Source organism: Camelus ferus, chromosome 35 (genome assembly GCF_009834535.1).
Source record: "Camelus ferus isolate YT-003-E chromosome 35, BCGSAC_Cfer_1.0, whole genome shotgun sequence".
Classification (NCBI taxonomy): Eukaryota; Metazoa; Chordata; class Mammalia; order Artiodactyla; family Camelidae; genus Camelus; species Camelus ferus.
This window is the reverse complement of record NC_045730.1, coordinates 24,130,790-24,148,632: the sequence shown is the minus strand read 5'-3', so window position 1 is coordinate 24,148,632 and position 17,843 is coordinate 24,130,790. Positions and strand designations below refer to the sequence as shown.

Below are 17,843 nucleotides of genomic sequence, written 5' to 3'. Positions count from 1 at the left end.
TCCCTGTTCCTCCGACCTCCTTGGCCTATTTCCGCCACTTACCTGGTGAGTCCTTCTCAGTTCGGTCAGGCTGGTCTGTCCGTTGCTTCTCCCATCTGTGGGCCCCCGGTGCTTTTTAAAGTACCCTGCTTGGTCATTGCTTATTGCTCTGCCTGGCCAGCCCTGACTTCCGAGGCTCACTTCAGTGCCGTTCCACGCTCCGACTTGTCTGTTTTCCCTGCTCTGTACAGTTTAGTTCTGAATGTGATATTAATGTGACTTATCTTGGTTTCGTTTTTACAAAAAGACTAAATACTCTTCAGAAGACCATCTTTTGTAGTCCCTAAGCCTGTGATGGGCATTTGTTCCAAATGAAAAAAAATAAAGCATAGGAAATCCAGAATGCTGTTGGGACACGCTTGCTTTTGGAGCGCTCAGCTTTCCCCGTCCCAGGACGTGGGCACGTGAGGGGCGCTGAGCTAATACTGTTTGATCGTCTGGATCAAGCCATTGCGTGGGGATGGGGATGGGTTGGGAGGGGACTGGCATCATGAAGTCTGGGTAAGAAAGGAAGGCAGGCCAGCAGGACTGGAGTACTGGAGAGACAGGTGTGGTGTGAGAACCCAGCCCGGGGCGGGTCAGGCAGGGAGTGAAGGCCACTGTCGGGGGTTTAGTCAGGCTTTTGAGGAGTTACTTGACCTGATTTATATTATAAGACAGTCCCATGGGAGGAAGATCAATTCTTAGTGCAGGCTTCCTGCTTTGACATTTTTTTATTTAATAATGCAAATATCAGGACTGCATTTTTTGCCCCGAAACTGTTGGTATGTGGGTATATTTGAGAAGCAGGAAGGACAAGGCAACTTTCTACATTTTCACCCTGAAATTATGTTGCAGCTGAACTGTGAGGCCAGGTGGGCAGCCCAGACCACACCCTCCGGGTTACTGGCAGGAAGAGCACACAGTAGGCAGCTGATCTCCCTGGAGGCTGGCACAGCCTTGTGGGGTCTGGAGCAGGGCTCTCGTCCGTCAGGGCTGTGACCCAGGGGAACACCGTGACCCAGCCGATAGCTGGCAAGCCTAGTGCTGACTGCTGGCACATTAATTTTTGCAGTCATGGCATCCCGGCTGAGCCAGAACAATCCAGAAACTGAGATCAGCACTTGTAGATCTTTTGTGCCTTTGGGAAGAGTAACCAGGGACTGCTTTGTTGTAAATTTCTGATATCAAATTACCCATGGTGAAATCAGTTGGTTCTGATGACAGGAAGGCCATTTGAAAGCAGTTGTTATTAATCCAGTGGGGCTTCTTCCCACACGGAGGACTGAGAGGATGCTCTGCCCTCTTCCTGGTGTGGGCTCTCCCTCTTCCTGGTCACCCCCAAGCATGAAAAGTCCCAGCACGCTGGCAGTGAAGGGCTGCACTTCAGACACAGGCTTTAATGTCAATTTTTTCTGGGTCACAGCCCTTCCTAGGAGTCACACTATTATTGTGTGTTTATAGTTGCAGACGGATACAAAACAGATTTCTCACGTTTCCCTTTGCGGAGGGGATGCGAGAGTGTGTGTGGCTTTGAAAGGCCTTTCTCTTGGAGCCTGACTGTTGCCTGGTGCAGTGTCTGTGTGTGTTGTGTGTGTGTGTGTGTGTGTGTGTGCGCGCGCGTGCACGTGTGTGTGTGAGTCTGCAAGTTTGGGTCAGACTGTCCTGATTACTGAAAAGCTCTTATCTTCTGGTCTAGGGCTCACAGGTGAGGAAACTGACCCCACAGGGCACTGTCATTTTCTGGAGGCACAGAGCCTGTCAGTGGCAAAGCTGGGAATAGGACCTGGCATTTCTGATACTTGGACCTGTGCCCTTTGACAAAACATGTTTAGTTATTTGTAAAGAAAATGGTCAGTAATTGATGCAGTGAGGAGCTGAATAATGTCCAATTATTCCAAGCCACTGAGTTGAATCTTTTTAAATCTACAGCGAACCATTTTAAGAGAAAACAATTTATTTCTTGCTAGTGAGGTGGAAACAGGACTTATTTTAAAAAATGAGAATGAGGCAAAATGAAAAGATTAAAGACAAACAAAATGTTATTCTGGGATACTTAGTTTTATAATCAGGCATTAAGTTAGAATGTCAGTGGGACTGACATTTAATGATTCTAAATTTGTAATGTCATCAGCACTTAATTTAATTAAAATAATGGATGTATTAGTGAATCCACTTTTGTTAGATAATATATTTAATCTTATAGTTAGTTTCATAATTAATTTTCTTCTAAGGGTAAAAAACACTATCTCTTCAGATTGTTAAATAGCTTTATGATAATAATGTCCTGTTTTCTGCACATTAATACATTCAGTTTATGTCCTTTAGACATAAACTGTTCTCCAAGTCAGGCTTAATGGGTTGTATTGCCCTTTGGTTTGGCAAACTCATGATTTCTTAATACTTAGAAAGTAGTTAATATAATTAGTGGTAGATGTATAGTGTAGCACAAAGAATTAAACTGCCAAATACCTGTCTGAGCAGGCATTGTTGTCCACTGTTGCTATGACAACTAACAGCTTAAGTCTTGTATGTGGCCAGTTTGTTTACACCTTAGAGGCATATCCTCACAAGGTTAATCTGTTTTAAAAAGTGACCCGATTCAATAATTGGGTGATGGTGTATGATCGACCCATCTTTCATCAACTTGGTTAGATTAACTTGGTCGATGTACTTTGATTATTTCCATCCAGCAGCCTCCTGTCAGGGCTTCTGCTGACCTGCTTTTGGGGGTAAGGAAGTGTAGGGGGTAGCATTTGTCCACTCATGTAGACAGGAAAGAGAGGGAGAAATGTAACCCTGTTTTGAAAAGTTCTGTTGACACATTAACTCCTTGGTCCTGGTACTTCCTGTTTCCAAAATTGATTTACTGCAGGCCTGCCCTCCCTTGTGAGCCTGGTTATCGCCTTCAGCAGGATTCCTGGCACGTTTGAGGCCCTGCCCCTCTAGTTCCTGCTGGGTCCCCCAGCCACTGTGGGCCCAGCCCTGCTGCTCTCCCGCCCTCTTCTGTCCCTTGTCAGGACCTTGTTGGGTAAATAAAGTTTAACCAGCAGGTCAGGGCTGTTCCAGGGCCCTCCTTCTGCGCATCTGTGTCCCAGCCTTGATGGCTCTCTGCCTCTCTCTCTTGACTTTGAACTAAGCCTCACAACGCTGCCCGGCCTCCCTCCCTTCAGTAAATACACTCAGGATATGTGTTACATGCTCTGCCCACAGCGCTGATGAAATGGGTCCTGTTCCCTGAAGTCTGGAAAAGCTATCGGTGGGGGAGCTGTGTTCGAGGCGGGGGTAGGGGGGTGAGGGAAGGTGGAAGGAAAAAAGATAAAATTCCTGACTCTGAACAAAAGATAAGATGTTTTTGACTTTGAACAGGTCAAGCCTGCTTACCTGAGCTTACCTGGTGGCAGCTGTGTTTCTGAGTCGTGGTGACCGTGAGTCCTTAGTGTAAGAGGCATTAATCCAAAGAGCAACCCTGAGAGGGAGGAAAAGATGAGGAACCCTGGGCTCAGAAGCATCCCCCCGACCCTGCCACGCAGAAATTTGGAAGTGGGTTAGTTTCTGTTTGAATTCTGGTCTTCCCATGACAAACTGTACGGGTCTGGGTAAGGGGGCTTAGCCTCTCTGGCCCCCAGAGTCTACCCCAAGCGTTGTGGAACTTCACTGAGGTGATGGATGTGGGCGTTTAGGACTGCGCTCAGCCCACAGCTAATATTTATTGAGTAATTATTTTAAATGCTTTTTGTTGTTGTTGAACTACGGTCGTCCCGCTGATACGTGACAGAGCTTGACTTTCTCAGACTTTAAAGCTTAGCTCTTTCTACTATTTCGTACCACCATCACTGTTGCCACGTCTCATTTCACAAGGAAGAAAAATGGGTCACTTCCTAGACTTCTCCCTTGCCAGTTTCTGCCTGATTTCCCACGTGGTGGGTCTCCACACGACCTCTGACTGCTGGGTTGCAGGTACCTGGGACCGGAAAACTTCCTTCACTCATTGTTAACTCTAGTGAAGTGTGTGGACGTCTGTTCTGCTTTCTAGCAAATATGAAAATATAATAATTATTTCGGTATTAAGAATCTGAGTGACACTAGTTTTTAAAAAGTAGGCAATTGCCATTACAGTTAGTTTTAAATATTGAGGGACTATGTCTCTCATTTTCTTTGTGAACAGAGAAGCTATGAAATCAATCTGCGTTTAAAGAAACACATTACTAAGGGGAGAAAATACTTCCTCATCTTCCCTGTTCTCCACGTCCCATCGTCACAGGGGAGAAGTGTGACCGAGCCGTGAACAAATGTGATTCTCTAATCCTTACCTTGTATTCACTTGTGCATTCACACACAGCTGGAGGATGGTTATTCTTGAATGACTGGAGTAAAGATATTTTAAAGATGAGGCAGAAGGGAAGATGATGACTTCAGTATCAGTAATAGAAGCCCAGGTAACCTCTCTGAAAGGTAATGGTTTTAAGTGGTTCCCACTGGGAGGGGTGATGAACGTGGGCACACCGCACTCAACCTGCAAACATCCCATGAATATCTCCGCTGCAGGTTTTCAGGTGCCTTCCCTGGGCCTCAGCGTGCTGCCAAATTACTGTGGCAAATTTAAGTAAATGAATTAGGACAGGATTTTCCAAGCTGCTTCCATTAGTGGGTCATGGAATCAATTTAATGGGTCATGACAAGCATTACACAGAAAAAGAAATAGTGAAGAGTATCAGTGTATATAGGATGTGGGAAAGGCTGGTATCATTTCTGGAAACTTTTACTTTAGCTAATTTTAGTGTGGGCATGTTCCTGGGACCCTGCGTGTGAAGAGGGTTACAGACAGGAAAGTTTGAAATCCATTGATTGATCTGATTGATTGATTGATTGGTATTTTAGAAAGTTGATCAGCTCTAGAGCAAATCTTATTGTGCATAGAAGGGAAGTGCTTTAACTGAGTTCTTCACATTAGTTTTCATGTATTGCTGTCAGACAGAATGAAATCTAGGAATAGTCACACAGATTTTTTTTTTCTCAGAGCTAATACATATTTTATAGCTGGAAGATAAAGTTTATGACTTCAGTTTTGAGGATCCATAGATAAAATTAGGAACATAAAGTTGATGGTGTCCTTTCTGATTCTCATGTCACATGGACCGTTGTGTTTGTAGATTTTGTACTGTAGACTGAATTAAAAAATCTTAAATTGATCCTAAATACTCTATTTGTTTGACATTTCATGAGATTACAAACTAAAGAGTAGCAATTTTCTCCTTTGAACTCTGAATGGCTTTGAAAACCTTTTAAAAGACTTATTTCCCATGTCCCTTTGGGTACATTTGACTTTTAAATACTTAATTTAAGCAGGTAAACTCTCCTATCTTAATTGAGCTTTTTAGATTTTGTTTTAAGGCATAAGGGAAGTAGTTAGCTATCATGATACATCTATGGTTTCTTGTTAGAGAATTATTTTATAATTGCTCTTCTGGAAGCAATTAATGATTTCCTTTATAACCAGCTGTAAGTAGAGGACACGTTCTCATTATGAATGTGTTGACATGTCACTTGTTCTTGCCCTTTTCATTTAATTAAATTAACCAGTCGCTCCTGTTGTGTGTGGCTTTTAAAACAGACACAGTTAAAGTTCTGAACCTTTTCACAAGAGCTGTGGGAGAAGTCAGAAGCTGATGGGAAGTTTCTGGGTGCTGAGTTGTTGAGTAACGAATCCTATTGCAACAAAAGAAATTAAAACGTTTCAAACGTGGGTAACTTCAGGGGGAGAGAGAAGCAGAGTTCTCCATTTCATGTATGGGCAGAGTTCTCCATTTCGGGTTGGGCAGAGAGCATTTACTGAGCCTGCCCTGTTCTTTTATTTAATCAGTATTGCTACTCCAGACATGTCAAGACTTGGGGAAAACATATAAAGCAAATAGTATTGTTGGTTAGTGGCAGATTTGTCTGAGATGCCAGAGTGAGTAACCTGATGGAGGATGTACGGGTACTCAGGGCAGGAGTCCTAAGCCCTGGGGGCTGTAGACAGGGGTAGGTGGTTTGAGTTCTGCCTACCTCCTTGGATGGGGGAGGAGGGGTGACTGTTAAGGCTTTAAGAGAGGGAGAGTTCCCTTGCAGATGGAAGCTACCAAGTAAATATGAGAGTGTTGCAATAGTCATAAATTGTACGTAAAAGTTTATATATAAATAAACATCCTTAAAACATCTTGTTTGAAGATGAATAATATCACTTAACTTACGTAGGTTCTGAATCATGATTTTGATTTAATTTTTTTTTTTTTTTTTGTAAATGGAGGTACCAGGGATTGAACGCAGGACCCCATGCACACTAAGCACGCACTCTACCACCGAGCTCTACCCTCCCCACCCCTCCCCGGCTCTGGATTATGATTGATGAATCTGTTGCTTGTCACTGAAGTTAAATAATTATATCTCTCAGGCCTCTGTTTACTCCAGGAATATATAAATTTGAAATTTTGTCTGTGCTGTAATTAACAGTGAGCCCCTTCCTATTCTAATAAGAAGAAAGGCATTAACACTTCTCAGATGTTGTGGCACCTGATGTCCGCTCGTTTAAATGCAGGTGACTAGTTCGTAGGCTTCTTTTTTCTGTGTCCCTTGTTTGCCAAGTAAGTGGCTTTCATTCTTTCCCCATTCTCATTGTGACAGTTTTTCTCTGCTGGTTCCTGTGGAGGAAGTCCGGGCTTCAGCGAAGGCCCTGAGAAGGTCATACCCGCTTCTGGATGGGCTGTGCCTGTGAGGTGGGGGTGACCGAAATGACTGTTTATGGTGTGTAGACAGCCTCATGGAGCTGGCTGGGGGTGCCCCGTTTTTGTTCTCCTGTGACTGCAAGACAGCCAGGGCCAGGCGTCTTAGGATGACGAGCCTCCGGAGGGAGTTGAGTTATGTGCGGAGTTCAAGCAGAGAAGGTGAAGAGTCAGTGTAGTTCCTCCCTTGTTCCGGGGCCCACACTCACTACAGGTGTGTTTACATTTGAACTTTTGCCCAAATACCCTGAGGTTAAAAAGGGAGGCTTTGCTTAGAAGGAAAAGCTAAAGGCTGAAGGTGTTCCCATTAAAAAGCCCGTCCTTGTTGCTTCTGTAGCGTTCATCACAGATGCTGTGAGGACTAAGAGTTCATCGTTGCTGTAGTTCCCCTTCAGCTTTGGAGCGGAGGAGCAGAGTAGCTGTGACCTCACCCAGAGGGGCCCAAGGGCCCCTCAGCAGGAGGTTGGGTGCCTTTGAAAACAGTTAGCTGAACTGAGTATGTGTCCTAGTCAGCTCCAGCTGCCGTAACAAAATACCATATGTAACATTGCAAACTGACTATACTCCAATTTAAAAAAAAGTAAAAAAAAAAAAAAAATGCTATGCCATGGGGGAAAGAAAAGCATAGCTGGGTGGGGTAAACATCAGACATTTATCTCTCACAGTTCTGGGGGCGGGAAGTCCAAGATCAAGGTGCTGGCTGCGTGGGTTCCTGGTAAGGACTGTCTTCCGGTCTCACAGATGGCAGCCTTCTGACTATGTCCTTATGGGGTGGGGGGGGGGCGTGTGTAGCACCAGCTCTGGTGTCTCTTCCTCTTATAGGGACACTGGTCTCATCATGGGGGCCCCACCCTTGTGACTTCATCTAATCCCCATCGTCTCACAAAGGCCCCACCTCTAGGTACTGTCCCGTGGGGGACAGGGCTTCAGCAGGGGAATTTGGGGGGAACACCATCTGCCCACAGAAGTCTGTGTGTGACGGAGTTGACTGTCCACCTGACCCTCACTGCTGCCCCCTCTTCTGCTGGAGTGCCAAGCCCCCATCTTCCTAGCATCCTTTGTGCCTTGGTGATCCCATCACACAGTTCTGGCCAGTGAGGTGTGAGAAGGGCCCCAGGGGCTTCTGGGAGTGGCCTCCCTCCCAGATAAAGAGACCTGGGGCTGGGGGGCTTTCCCAGTCTGCCTCTCCTCCTGGAGCTGCCGGGGCTACCAAGGCAGAGCTGAGCGATGAGAAGACCCCGGGCCCCCATGACACCACTGAGCCCTGAAGCAGCCTCAGGCATCCTCACAGCACAGTCTTGTGGGAGGTGACAGTGAGCCCTGGTGGTTGCAGCTCCTCTTAGGCGGGTGTTGTTACATGTTCGCGGGGCTTCCTCACTGATGGAGTCCGGGCACAGCCTTCCTCCTTCTGGAGTTGGAAGGAGGTACAGTCTTAGGAAGACCTTATCCCTGAGACCACCCTGGGCTTCCCAGCCTAAGGTGTCCATATCACACCATTGGTGGTGGGCCTGAATTGTCCATAAGCCGGAAGCCTGGGACGTCAGGGGCCACATCTCACTCCTGCCTAGCTCTTTGGGGCCCGGCCTGAGGCCCAAGCAGAGGAGGGACGCTCCTGGTTCTGGGCTTGCTGACAGCGTTTGGCTTAATAACCCTGTCTTGGTTTTGGTGTCCTCACAAGACTGGCTATTTGTTGTTCACAGAAGGCGCACGGGGCAACCTGAAGAGGGCAGGTGGTCAATCAGACTTCAATCAGAAGCACCTGGGCGGTGTCAACAGCTGCTCTCTGGGGTTTAGCTGGAGCCAGACAGTCCTCCAAACACCCAGATGGAGACGTGCCTCAGTCCTCACACCAGTTTTTCACTGTGGAAGCAGAAATCAACTTAAGAGTCAGCTCATATTTTCCTAATTGTGAAACAGGTTAACCCTTCAGAAAAACACGTACTTGTAACCATTGTTTCTCGTGTGGAGATCTCTTTTGAAAGTGAAAAATGAAGTTTTCCAGACCAACCCTGACTGTGCTGTGTTTCAGAAGTGAAAGTTCATTTGAGTGATTGGAAGTCAGAATCATCGTCTCCCATAGAAATAAACCTGTTCAACCCACAAGATGGTTGACATACAGTGTATTTGAGGTGGAAAGTTGTAAAATACAGGATAACTGCCTGTCGTTTTACCAGTAAGAAACAGACCCGGAGAAGTGACAGGACAGGGCTTAGGTTTGTGGATCTTTTATTTAAGGTTCTTTGTACCTCATGTTCCTAGTGACTTATTAAGACAAAAGAGTGTTGAATCCCCCCAGCCAGCCACCACCAGGAATGTCTGTGTCATTTTAGAGAGGTTCGGTTCACTTAGCTTCTGCAGCAGGGGGAGTGTAGCCCGGAAAAGCATTGGATTGTTTGTGCTTGTGCTGGGGGATTTGAAAGTGGGGTTAGAGAAATGGGGCCAGACCTGGTGGGATGCAGTCAAGAAGCAGGCACAATTCAGTGAGTGGGGATCTTAACTAAATTTTTATATCGGAGGTGGGAGATTAAGGTGGGGTTAGAGCTGTCACTTCATAAAGAATTAGCAGCCACACCTAGTGAGAGAAGGGGGCTGTCCATTCATTTTCAAGGAGGTGCTTAGGGGCTTAGCATGTGTGTCCAGCGCTGAGCCTTTTTCAGGTACGAATGGCAGGATTGGGGGCGATTTTCAGTAAGCCCTGTCTCAACTTCTTCCGTTGTCAGTACAACTGATTTTCACATTTCCAGTCATTTTATTTGATTTTATCCTGAATATGGATGCTTGAAGAAGGGTGGGTTTTAACAGGAGAAGGATGAGACGGTAAACAGAGTGACGAGGATGTCTGAACTACTGTGTCTGAGCAGTCACTGGTTTCTAGCAGTGTAGTTGCTCAGCGTTACTGTCTCAGGTTACAGGCAGATGAGTAGTTTTCTCCTACCCTGAGAGGCATTTTTTGTTTGTTTTGATCGTCACAGTGACATTGTACTCCTGGAATTTGGCAGGACATAGAAGCAGATGGAAGTGTGGTGCTGTTATTGAAATCTAATTTAAGCACATTCTCATCTTTAAAGATGCCACCCGGTTATTGATCAGGAGGTAACATCAATGGTGGTGCAGTGCCAGTGCCAGAGACACACTCCAGGTCAGTAGAAAATGTAGGAAATCAATTTAGAAAATTCAGGGTAGTTCCATACAGCAGTGAGGAGTGAGAGGCCGTGAGGTGCAGCGAAGTGGGGGCCAGAGGCAGACGTCGGTTTTGGTCCAGGTTTGGCCACCTTCTCTGAGCGTAGCCAGGCGTCCCATCTCTCTGGCCTCGGGCTCCTCGTCTGTAGCACTGAGCAGGGCGAACAGATGGTCTCTGTGCTCTAAGTTTCTCTAAGTCACTTGAACATAGTCTCCTTCTCTGAAAATCTTTGTTTGGTTGCCCATTTGGACCAGATCATGCATTTTATGGACTTACTAGTCCTCTCTTGACGGCTGGAATATTTGAGGCCTTTGAAAATTAGTCCAGCAGGAAGTTTTTTCTGGTCTGTGTAGTTTCCTTCCCCTCAGGAGTGTCTAGGCCTAAGCTCACCGTCTTCTCAGTCCGTCCCCTCTGGAGCTTCCTGAAATGAATGACTGAGGTGTTTCCGCCTTAGAAAATCACATATGGTAATCGTGCCAAGGGAGGCTCCTTTATTCAGAAATTTGCAATTGGGAAATTAAAGTCTTGTAGCGTTTGTTTGCAAATTTGAATTTTGTGAATGTAAAATAGCATAATATAAAAATTTGAGTTTTATGTTTACAAATGTATGCATGCAAATTTTGAATGCAGAAAGTAAGAAAAACTGATCAGAAGTTGCCTCATTTCAGAGGTGATAGTCCAGGCGGTTTGTGAAGGGTGTTTAGGGAATTCCCAGTGGCAGCCCCACTTAGCGGGTGGTAGGAGGGCCTTCCATGTTGAGTCAGTATCGCGCTGTGCTGTCACTCAAGGGCTTTAAAGTTGCCGCTAGCGTGGGCTAGTATTTAACGTGCACTTAAATTGAAACCCCTTTCTATAGCCTCCCAAGATGTCAGGCAGGTCTTTACCTCCAGGTATGTCAATGATGGTGCCAGTGACGGTGCCACCTCCCCTCTGCCCCCGTCAGTAACTTTGCTGAAATATGGTGAAGACGATACAGGGTGGGTGGGACGCGTCATGCTGTTGATTTAGGGGAAGGAGCACCGAGCAGACTTTCACGTTTAAGAGTTGCCCTAGAGGGGCCCTGAAGCAAAGTGGGGCGGGGTGTGGACCCTGGTGCCCACTGCGGGAGCTGCCGCTTGCCAGCTTTGTAGCCTTCAGTGAATTACCCAGCCTCTCTGGGCCTCAGTGTACAATGGGGCAAATTTTAGCGTCTACCTCAAAGGTGGCGAGGCACACAGTGAACGTGAGAACACAGACGGCCGGGCCCTCCCCCAGCGACGCTGACCCAGGGCCTCTCAGGGAGGGCCTCTGCATCCAGCAGGCTCCCCGGCTTGTTCCACAATTCCGAGGAGCTTTGGTTCCCACAGACACACTGACTGGAAAATAAAGGACATACTGCTGTGGAACCTGATGTTTTTTCTCCCATTTGTACATTCCTTTCATCATTTGTTCTAATGATATGATTTGTAAGCTGCGTTGTGTTGCATTATTAGATATGTAAGCGGTTTCCTTCTTTTGCACTATCATGAATCGTAGGCAAAATATTGTCATACGTACGTTTTGTGGACATGTCTGGTTATCTCCTCGGAGTAAATTCCTGGAAGTGGAATTACCAGATTCACAGGTGTGTACGTGTTACAGCCTTTTGTCACATCCCACCAACACGCTCCCCAGGCCGGAAGTAGCAAGAATTTATCTTCTCACGAGTAGTCTGTGAGAGTAGACAGTGATTTTTCTAAATGTAAGGCACTGAGGAGAAAGAACTGTCATTAACTTTATGGAAATTCTGTGTATTTCAGCTTTGATGTGGGACTAGACAGGAAGAATGGAGGTTTATAGGGAGGACAGAGGCATCAAGAGGACCTAGGGGTAGAGCAACAGGGCTGAACTGTGGCTTGATTTCAGGGTCATTTTAGGGTTCAGACTTGCATTCAGCTGATCACAGTGTAATGTATACTTGCTGTGGGTTATTGTATGCAAAGAAGGGTAAATAGTGCTTCTTTTTCATTTATTGTGTATGGAATCTGTGTGATTCCTGGCCAGAGTCTCGAGGGGCCCCCTGGATTGGGGATTTGGGTTTAATAGAATCTAGTTCACGCTCCATCCTACATGGACATCTCCATCTCTGGACCGAGCGGTTGAGACCCTTCTAGAGGGACTTGGAGGGAGGAAGGGTGGCTGCATCTGGGGAAATCCACCATCAGGCCCAGAAAGCTTGCTCAGCGTAGATGCTCTGCACGGGGAACAGGGAGGAGCAGAAGTGGAGGCCACAGGTGGGGTATGCGTGGAGGGAAGAGGGGCTCCCTCCCCGCATCCACCTGGCCCTGATGATGGGGCCAGAGTCCTGCAGCCTCAGGTGCTAAGCCCCTGAACTCTCCTGTATTATCAGAATGTTAGAACCAGTAAGGGATTGCAAGGGTCATCTGGTCCAGCCTTCTCTTTTTACAGATAAGGAAAGGAAGTTAAATAATTTATTATTTTCAATTAAGCTTCGCCTCATATGTTTTTAAAATCAGATAGTTCACCTTGGAACAGGATAGGCTGGGCTTTCTTTCCTTGTTCTGGGAGAGCTGAGCTTTTTGAGAACTGATATGGCGGATTGGTGGACAGGGAGGCCGACCGCAAGGGTGGCCCTCTGCTCAGCCCTGGAATTCTGAGCTGACTTCATGCCCAGCCCGCACTGCCCCTGAGTCACAGGAGCTTCCCTTGTGTCTCTCTTCAGATCTGCACATGCCTTTCTGGTTCCCAGAGGCTTCCAGGTAACCTTGGACATAAGGGAGCTCTCTCCTTGTGCCAGCCCCGTGTTTTCTAGAATTTACACATGCTAGTTTTCTTAGTGCAATTCCCCAAAAATGGTTTTCTTCATTTTCTTTTAGTAAAGAAACACATGTGACAAATATTTCTTTTAGGAAACAGCAGGCGCTCTGAACACAGCTGTGCCTTCTGCCACTGGGTGACACTGTCAGACCACAGAACTGGTAAAATCGAGGGTCCCTGAGTTTCAGATCTCATCCAGCTGCTTTACGCAGGATAGAGAGAAACTCGGAATCACTTAATGGTCATCTGTCAAATGTTATTTGATAAGTGGAATGTATCAGCTGAAGGCGATTTTAAGGCCAGTGAGTTTAAGGTATTCAATTATTAAATCTGTTCGTTGGGCAGCATTTCAGTTGCTTACAGGTTTGTGCGGATTAACGGGCGGCATAGTAATGAAGTGCTAATTACGTCATGGGGATATTTACGCAAGCCAGCGTACTCAGAATTTACTTCCCAGCAGACAACAAGCTGGGTTATCTTTCTGTGACAAAAGATTCAATGTTCATACACAGCAGTTCATGCTGTGGACTTTTAGGGAGGGTTTTGGGGGATCATCTTATGTCAGAGGGAGCAGAATCTGCTGGTTTAGAGAAATGGGCACTTGGTTCCCTGTGCTGATCTGTATCATGAGAACCAGGAACTTGTCTCTGACTCATTCTGAGCTCCTTCAAGGTCAGATGAGGACAGTTTGTTCAGCGCATGAGTTGCCCCCATCCCACACCCCGCCCCGTTTTTGGCCCCTTCTGTAGTCTGAGCTCTACGCTTCACCTGTCAACTGGTTACATGTGGTTGAACGGGACATGGAGGGCACACCGAAATGTTTCTGGGGAAAAGAAATGAGGAAAAGTCAAGCCCTCCTTCTGTGAGTTTAATGTGAGGGGTAAGAAAACTAGTTTTAACAGAAGCAGGCGTTAAGTATCCTTAGAGAAGTTTTAGCAGTGTCCTGTTGGGACAGAATGGAGGGAAACCCCAAGAGGACTCAGGAAATGCTTCAGGGGAGGAGCTACTTAGCTTGGATTCTGTAATCCTCAGTGTCTGCCCCCTTCATTCAGAGTAGCTTTGTGGGTGCCCACGGGGCGCCGCACAGTGTGGTGCCGGGAACGCAGGACGGAGTCAAGCCAGGCCCGCTGCCGGCCCCGGGGGCGCTCAGCCACAGCCACTAGAGTCTGTGGCCCCGGCTTTCTCTTAGTCCTTCTTCGTCATCTGGTCACCACGTGTCCGCCTGTCCTTTAACAGCGTGTGTCTGAGGCGTGGTGCCAGAGCTGGAGGGGGTGATACGAGTCGGAGGGCTCTTGCCTTCTGAAGGGATGCACATCTGACCTTCGAGGGAGAAGGCCGGAGACACAGGCAGAACTGGCGGGCGGTAAGTGTCAAGCTTATGGGGGAAAGGAGCACCGAGGAAGGCCACCCGACACTGCAGACGAGGGGTGGTGGCCCGGAGGAGGGCGGCGGCAGGCTGGCGGAGAGGGGGGCTTCACACGGAGACTGCTCACGTTGAGGGAGGGCTCAGAGCACATGGGGCGCAGGGCGGGCACGAGGGAGGACTGCGGGGCCAGGGGCCTGCTCCCGAGAGCTCCTGGCACCGAGGGAGTGGGGCAGAGGAGGACGCCTGGGACTCGGGTGCAGGGAGAACCAGAAGCCTTCCAGGTCGCGGAGGAGCTGGACGGCAGCTCTGAATCCCAGGGACAGGCTGAGGAGACTGGGCCCCAAGAAGCCAGGAGCCCTGGGGCCTGAGGAAAACCCCTGGACGTGGGCTGCTAGGCAAATAAGGTGCTTCCTGTCATCTCTTCCTCTTGGGGATCCCCCGGGTGCGTTTTGTCCTTGGGGCTGCCTCGCAGGTCGCAGCCCTTGCGGCCAGACCCTGGGGGCCAGAGCACGGGACCCTTCACCTGAGAGGACTTCTGCAGTGGGAAGGCCAACCTTTGCTGAGGCCCTTCCGGGTTGGGATGCGTGTCGGTTTGTACCCGGGCCCGCTGTTGTATTGGGCTTTGCCTGGTTGAGAAGCCTTCTGTGCTGTGGGGCTGCGGGTGGGACTTGGGGGGCTGGAGCACGGGGTGGCCGGGCCCACCTGGGGGACGGTCTCCCTGCAGCTGCCGCCTATCCCTGCCCATGGTGACGCCCGCGCCTGGTGGCCCTTTCTCCTTCCTCTCGGACGTGGGCTGCCCATGGCTGATGCGGAGGGGCACATCCCCCTCCCCCAACTCACTGCTCACAGAGTTAGGTAGTACTGCCGTCCACCAGGGAGTTCTAGAATCTTCTCTGGAGGCAAATGGAGGAAATGTGCAGAACATGCGTCTCATCTGAAGTTCTGGGACTTGTTCAAGTGTCTGAGTGGAAAAGTCACCAAGATCTGCCACCTCTAGGACCGGGGGATGTTACCGTTGGCTGAAGGCCCTGGAAGGGTTTTATTCACCTCTTTAACCAGCTTCCCTTCCTCCCTCAACTGAGCAGCTTAGCGCATTTTTATCTGTTTTATATTAGTTTTGTTCTACCTGGAGACTTTTTTCCTCACCTCCCCCAGAGTGTTTTTGGTTTTGTTTTCATTTTTCTCAGTGTATCTTGCCTTCACACTTTTCCAAGGTAGCTTGAACATCCAACTTTCTAGCAAAACCAGATTATTCAAGAACTGCTTTTCTTTTTCTTTTCCTTTTTCTTCTTTTTTAACTTTTACTTAGGCTTTGAGCATGATCTCATTGGGCAACATAGCAAACTCCTTTCTCTTCTTTTTTTGGCTGAACGTTGAACTTTGGGGAGCTAGAAGGCAGAAGGAATTCAATCGCAGGGTTAGTTTGCTGCTTCCTAGGAAAGCAACCCAAACTTTCATTTGCCGGCTGTCAGCATCAGTTTCTTCTGCTCAGGCCCCAGCGGGATCACGGGCGCCCATCTCTGGTGCGAGTGTTCTCTGAGGTCCTTTTCTTTCTGGTTACCCCCCAGTTGTGTTTGAGCAATTTTGTGTTAGCTTATAGATGCACTGTTAACAGTCTAGAAGCTTGATGATAAGCACGCGGGAGCAGTGTGCTCCTTCCACTTTCAGCGCCAACAGAGTGAAAGGCACAAGTGTAAAATGGTTTTTTCAGGACGTTTTTGTTGTCTGTCCTCCACTCATGCATTATGCTTTTATAGATTCCTCATACTTATATGACCGCTCTATGTGCACAACAATTATTACAACAGATGACAGGAATCAGAGCTATGTGGCCATTCAGTTGTGCAGGTGGGAAGACTGAGGCTCGGAGAGGGGACATGACCAGGATTTTCACGGTCTCGGCAGTCTCAGGCTGCAGGCTCCTCTCTGTGCCTGTCTGGGATTTTGTTTTCTCCCCTCCATGTTCTCCTTCCCGACCCCTCTCTCACCTGCCTAAGTCCAAATTGGAAAAATGAGCAGAGCCCAAGATGGGGTTCACCCATGAAGCTTGGTCTAAACCAGTGCACTTGTGGTCATGGTCACCCGTTTTCACCCTGGTAGGACGTTGATCGATGGAGAGTTGGGTTGATGAATGAATTTGTTGAAACTATTTAACTGTCCAGTTTATTGAGCATCAGCCACATGGGCAGGTTCTACGTATGGTGAATGCTTTCTGTAAGTTTTCTTTAATGCTTACGACAGTTCTGCAAATGTGGTTATGCGACCTCTGACTTACAGGTGAGGAAATTGAGACTCAGGTTAAGCAATTAGTACAAAACCACATAACTGGTAAGCGGTGTAACCAGGGTTTTATAATCCAGGATGGGTGGTCTTCAACCCGGTGGTATGACTTCTCCTGTATTGAACAAGGTTTAAAATGGATGCGGTAACAAAATTGTAATGATATAGTAGTGACTAAATATAGTAGTGACTAAAATAATTTTAATCGCTACTTAATATGTACTGTATTTATTAAAGTGTAACACACATGCAGAGAAGGGTCTGAAGCCAAAAATGTGAACCGGCGGGTGGATTTTCAGAGTGAGCACACCTGCGTAACCAGAACCTGTACCAGGAAACAGAACCTTACCAGCACCACAGAAGCCCCCTCTCTCCCCTTCTGCTCTCTGTCTGCTCCCAAGGTTGCCATTATCCTGACATCTAACGCCGGAGGTTGGTTTTGCCTGTTTTGAACGTCCAGGATGGACTCTTGTGTCTGGCTCCTTGTGCTGAAGGTTATGTTTACAAGAGTCAGTGATGCTCTGTGGTAGCCATCACCTGTTCGTTCGCACTGTCGTGTGGTCCTCCGTTGTAGCAGCACACCCCAATTTACTTCTCCGTCTAACTGGGAATGGATGTTTGGGTTGCTTCCAGTTTGGCGCTGTTATGAAGAGTGCTACTCTGAACATTCTTATAAAAACATTTGTAAGTTTGTTTAAAAAAAAAATGTGTCTTTCCTACCACCCATCCCCACTTTAATATAATTTTCTGCAAGATGTTGTCTGGTTGGGTTGATAAAGCTATGATGTTTGAAAGCCTCTAAAATCTTTTTGAGAGGGAGAGAGAAATCATCCTGTTATAGTTAAACCTGTTCTCTCCTCCCACCCCGCCATCATCCCCGCCCAGAAGAGTGGAATGCTTAAGAGCATCCCCTTTGGAATCGGACGGACCCAAGTTCAAATCCCAGTCCTGCCCCTTAGTAGCATGTGACCTGGGGCAGCGGTAACAGGGTTATTTTTATTAATCAACGTTTGTTGCCAGTGACAGCACTCATCACGGGTGACATTTACGGAAGGCTTAGTGTTGCTAGGCCCTGCACTGGGTAAACATTATAACTCTATGAGATAATCTGCCATTCTTTTTTTTTTTTTTCTAACTGGTGAGGAAACGTGGCTCCAAGTCACACAGTAAGTGAGGGTGCTGGAATTTAGACCCAGCCGGTGAGATCTGGAGCCCATGTTCCTGAAGCTGTCTGAGTCTCCTCTGAGGACTTACAGGGAATAAAAGTTCCTCCCTCACATTGTGAGGCTTACATGATGGGGGAGAAGCTTGTGCATCACATCGAGGGAAGATGCCCCGTGACTCCACACTGGCTTGCTTTCTTGGCGTCTGATGATTTCAGTGTGCACTTTTATGAACAGTCTGAGGGTCGGGTGAGGTGTCACTGCTCTGTTGTCATCGT

The 17,843-nt window shown here is 47.5% G+C and overlaps 1 protein-coding gene across 3 annotated transcripts in view; it reads left to right on the top strand.

The window, feature by feature from the left end:
* FAM107B (family with sequence similarity 107 member B) overlaps window positions 1–17,843 on the top strand; it is a 191,313-nt gene that overhangs the window by 156,172 nt on the left and 17,298 nt on the right. Inside the window, exon 1 of one of the 3 annotated variants that reach the window (XM_032474064.1) lies at window positions 13,280–14,119. The exons of the other annotated variants lie outside the window; for them this stretch is intronic. The gene's annotated coding sequence lies outside the window, so the exon portion shown is untranslated. Of the gene's footprint in view, window positions 1–13,279; window positions 14,120–17,843 lie in introns of those variants that run through there. 3 annotated transcript variants of the gene reach the window in all.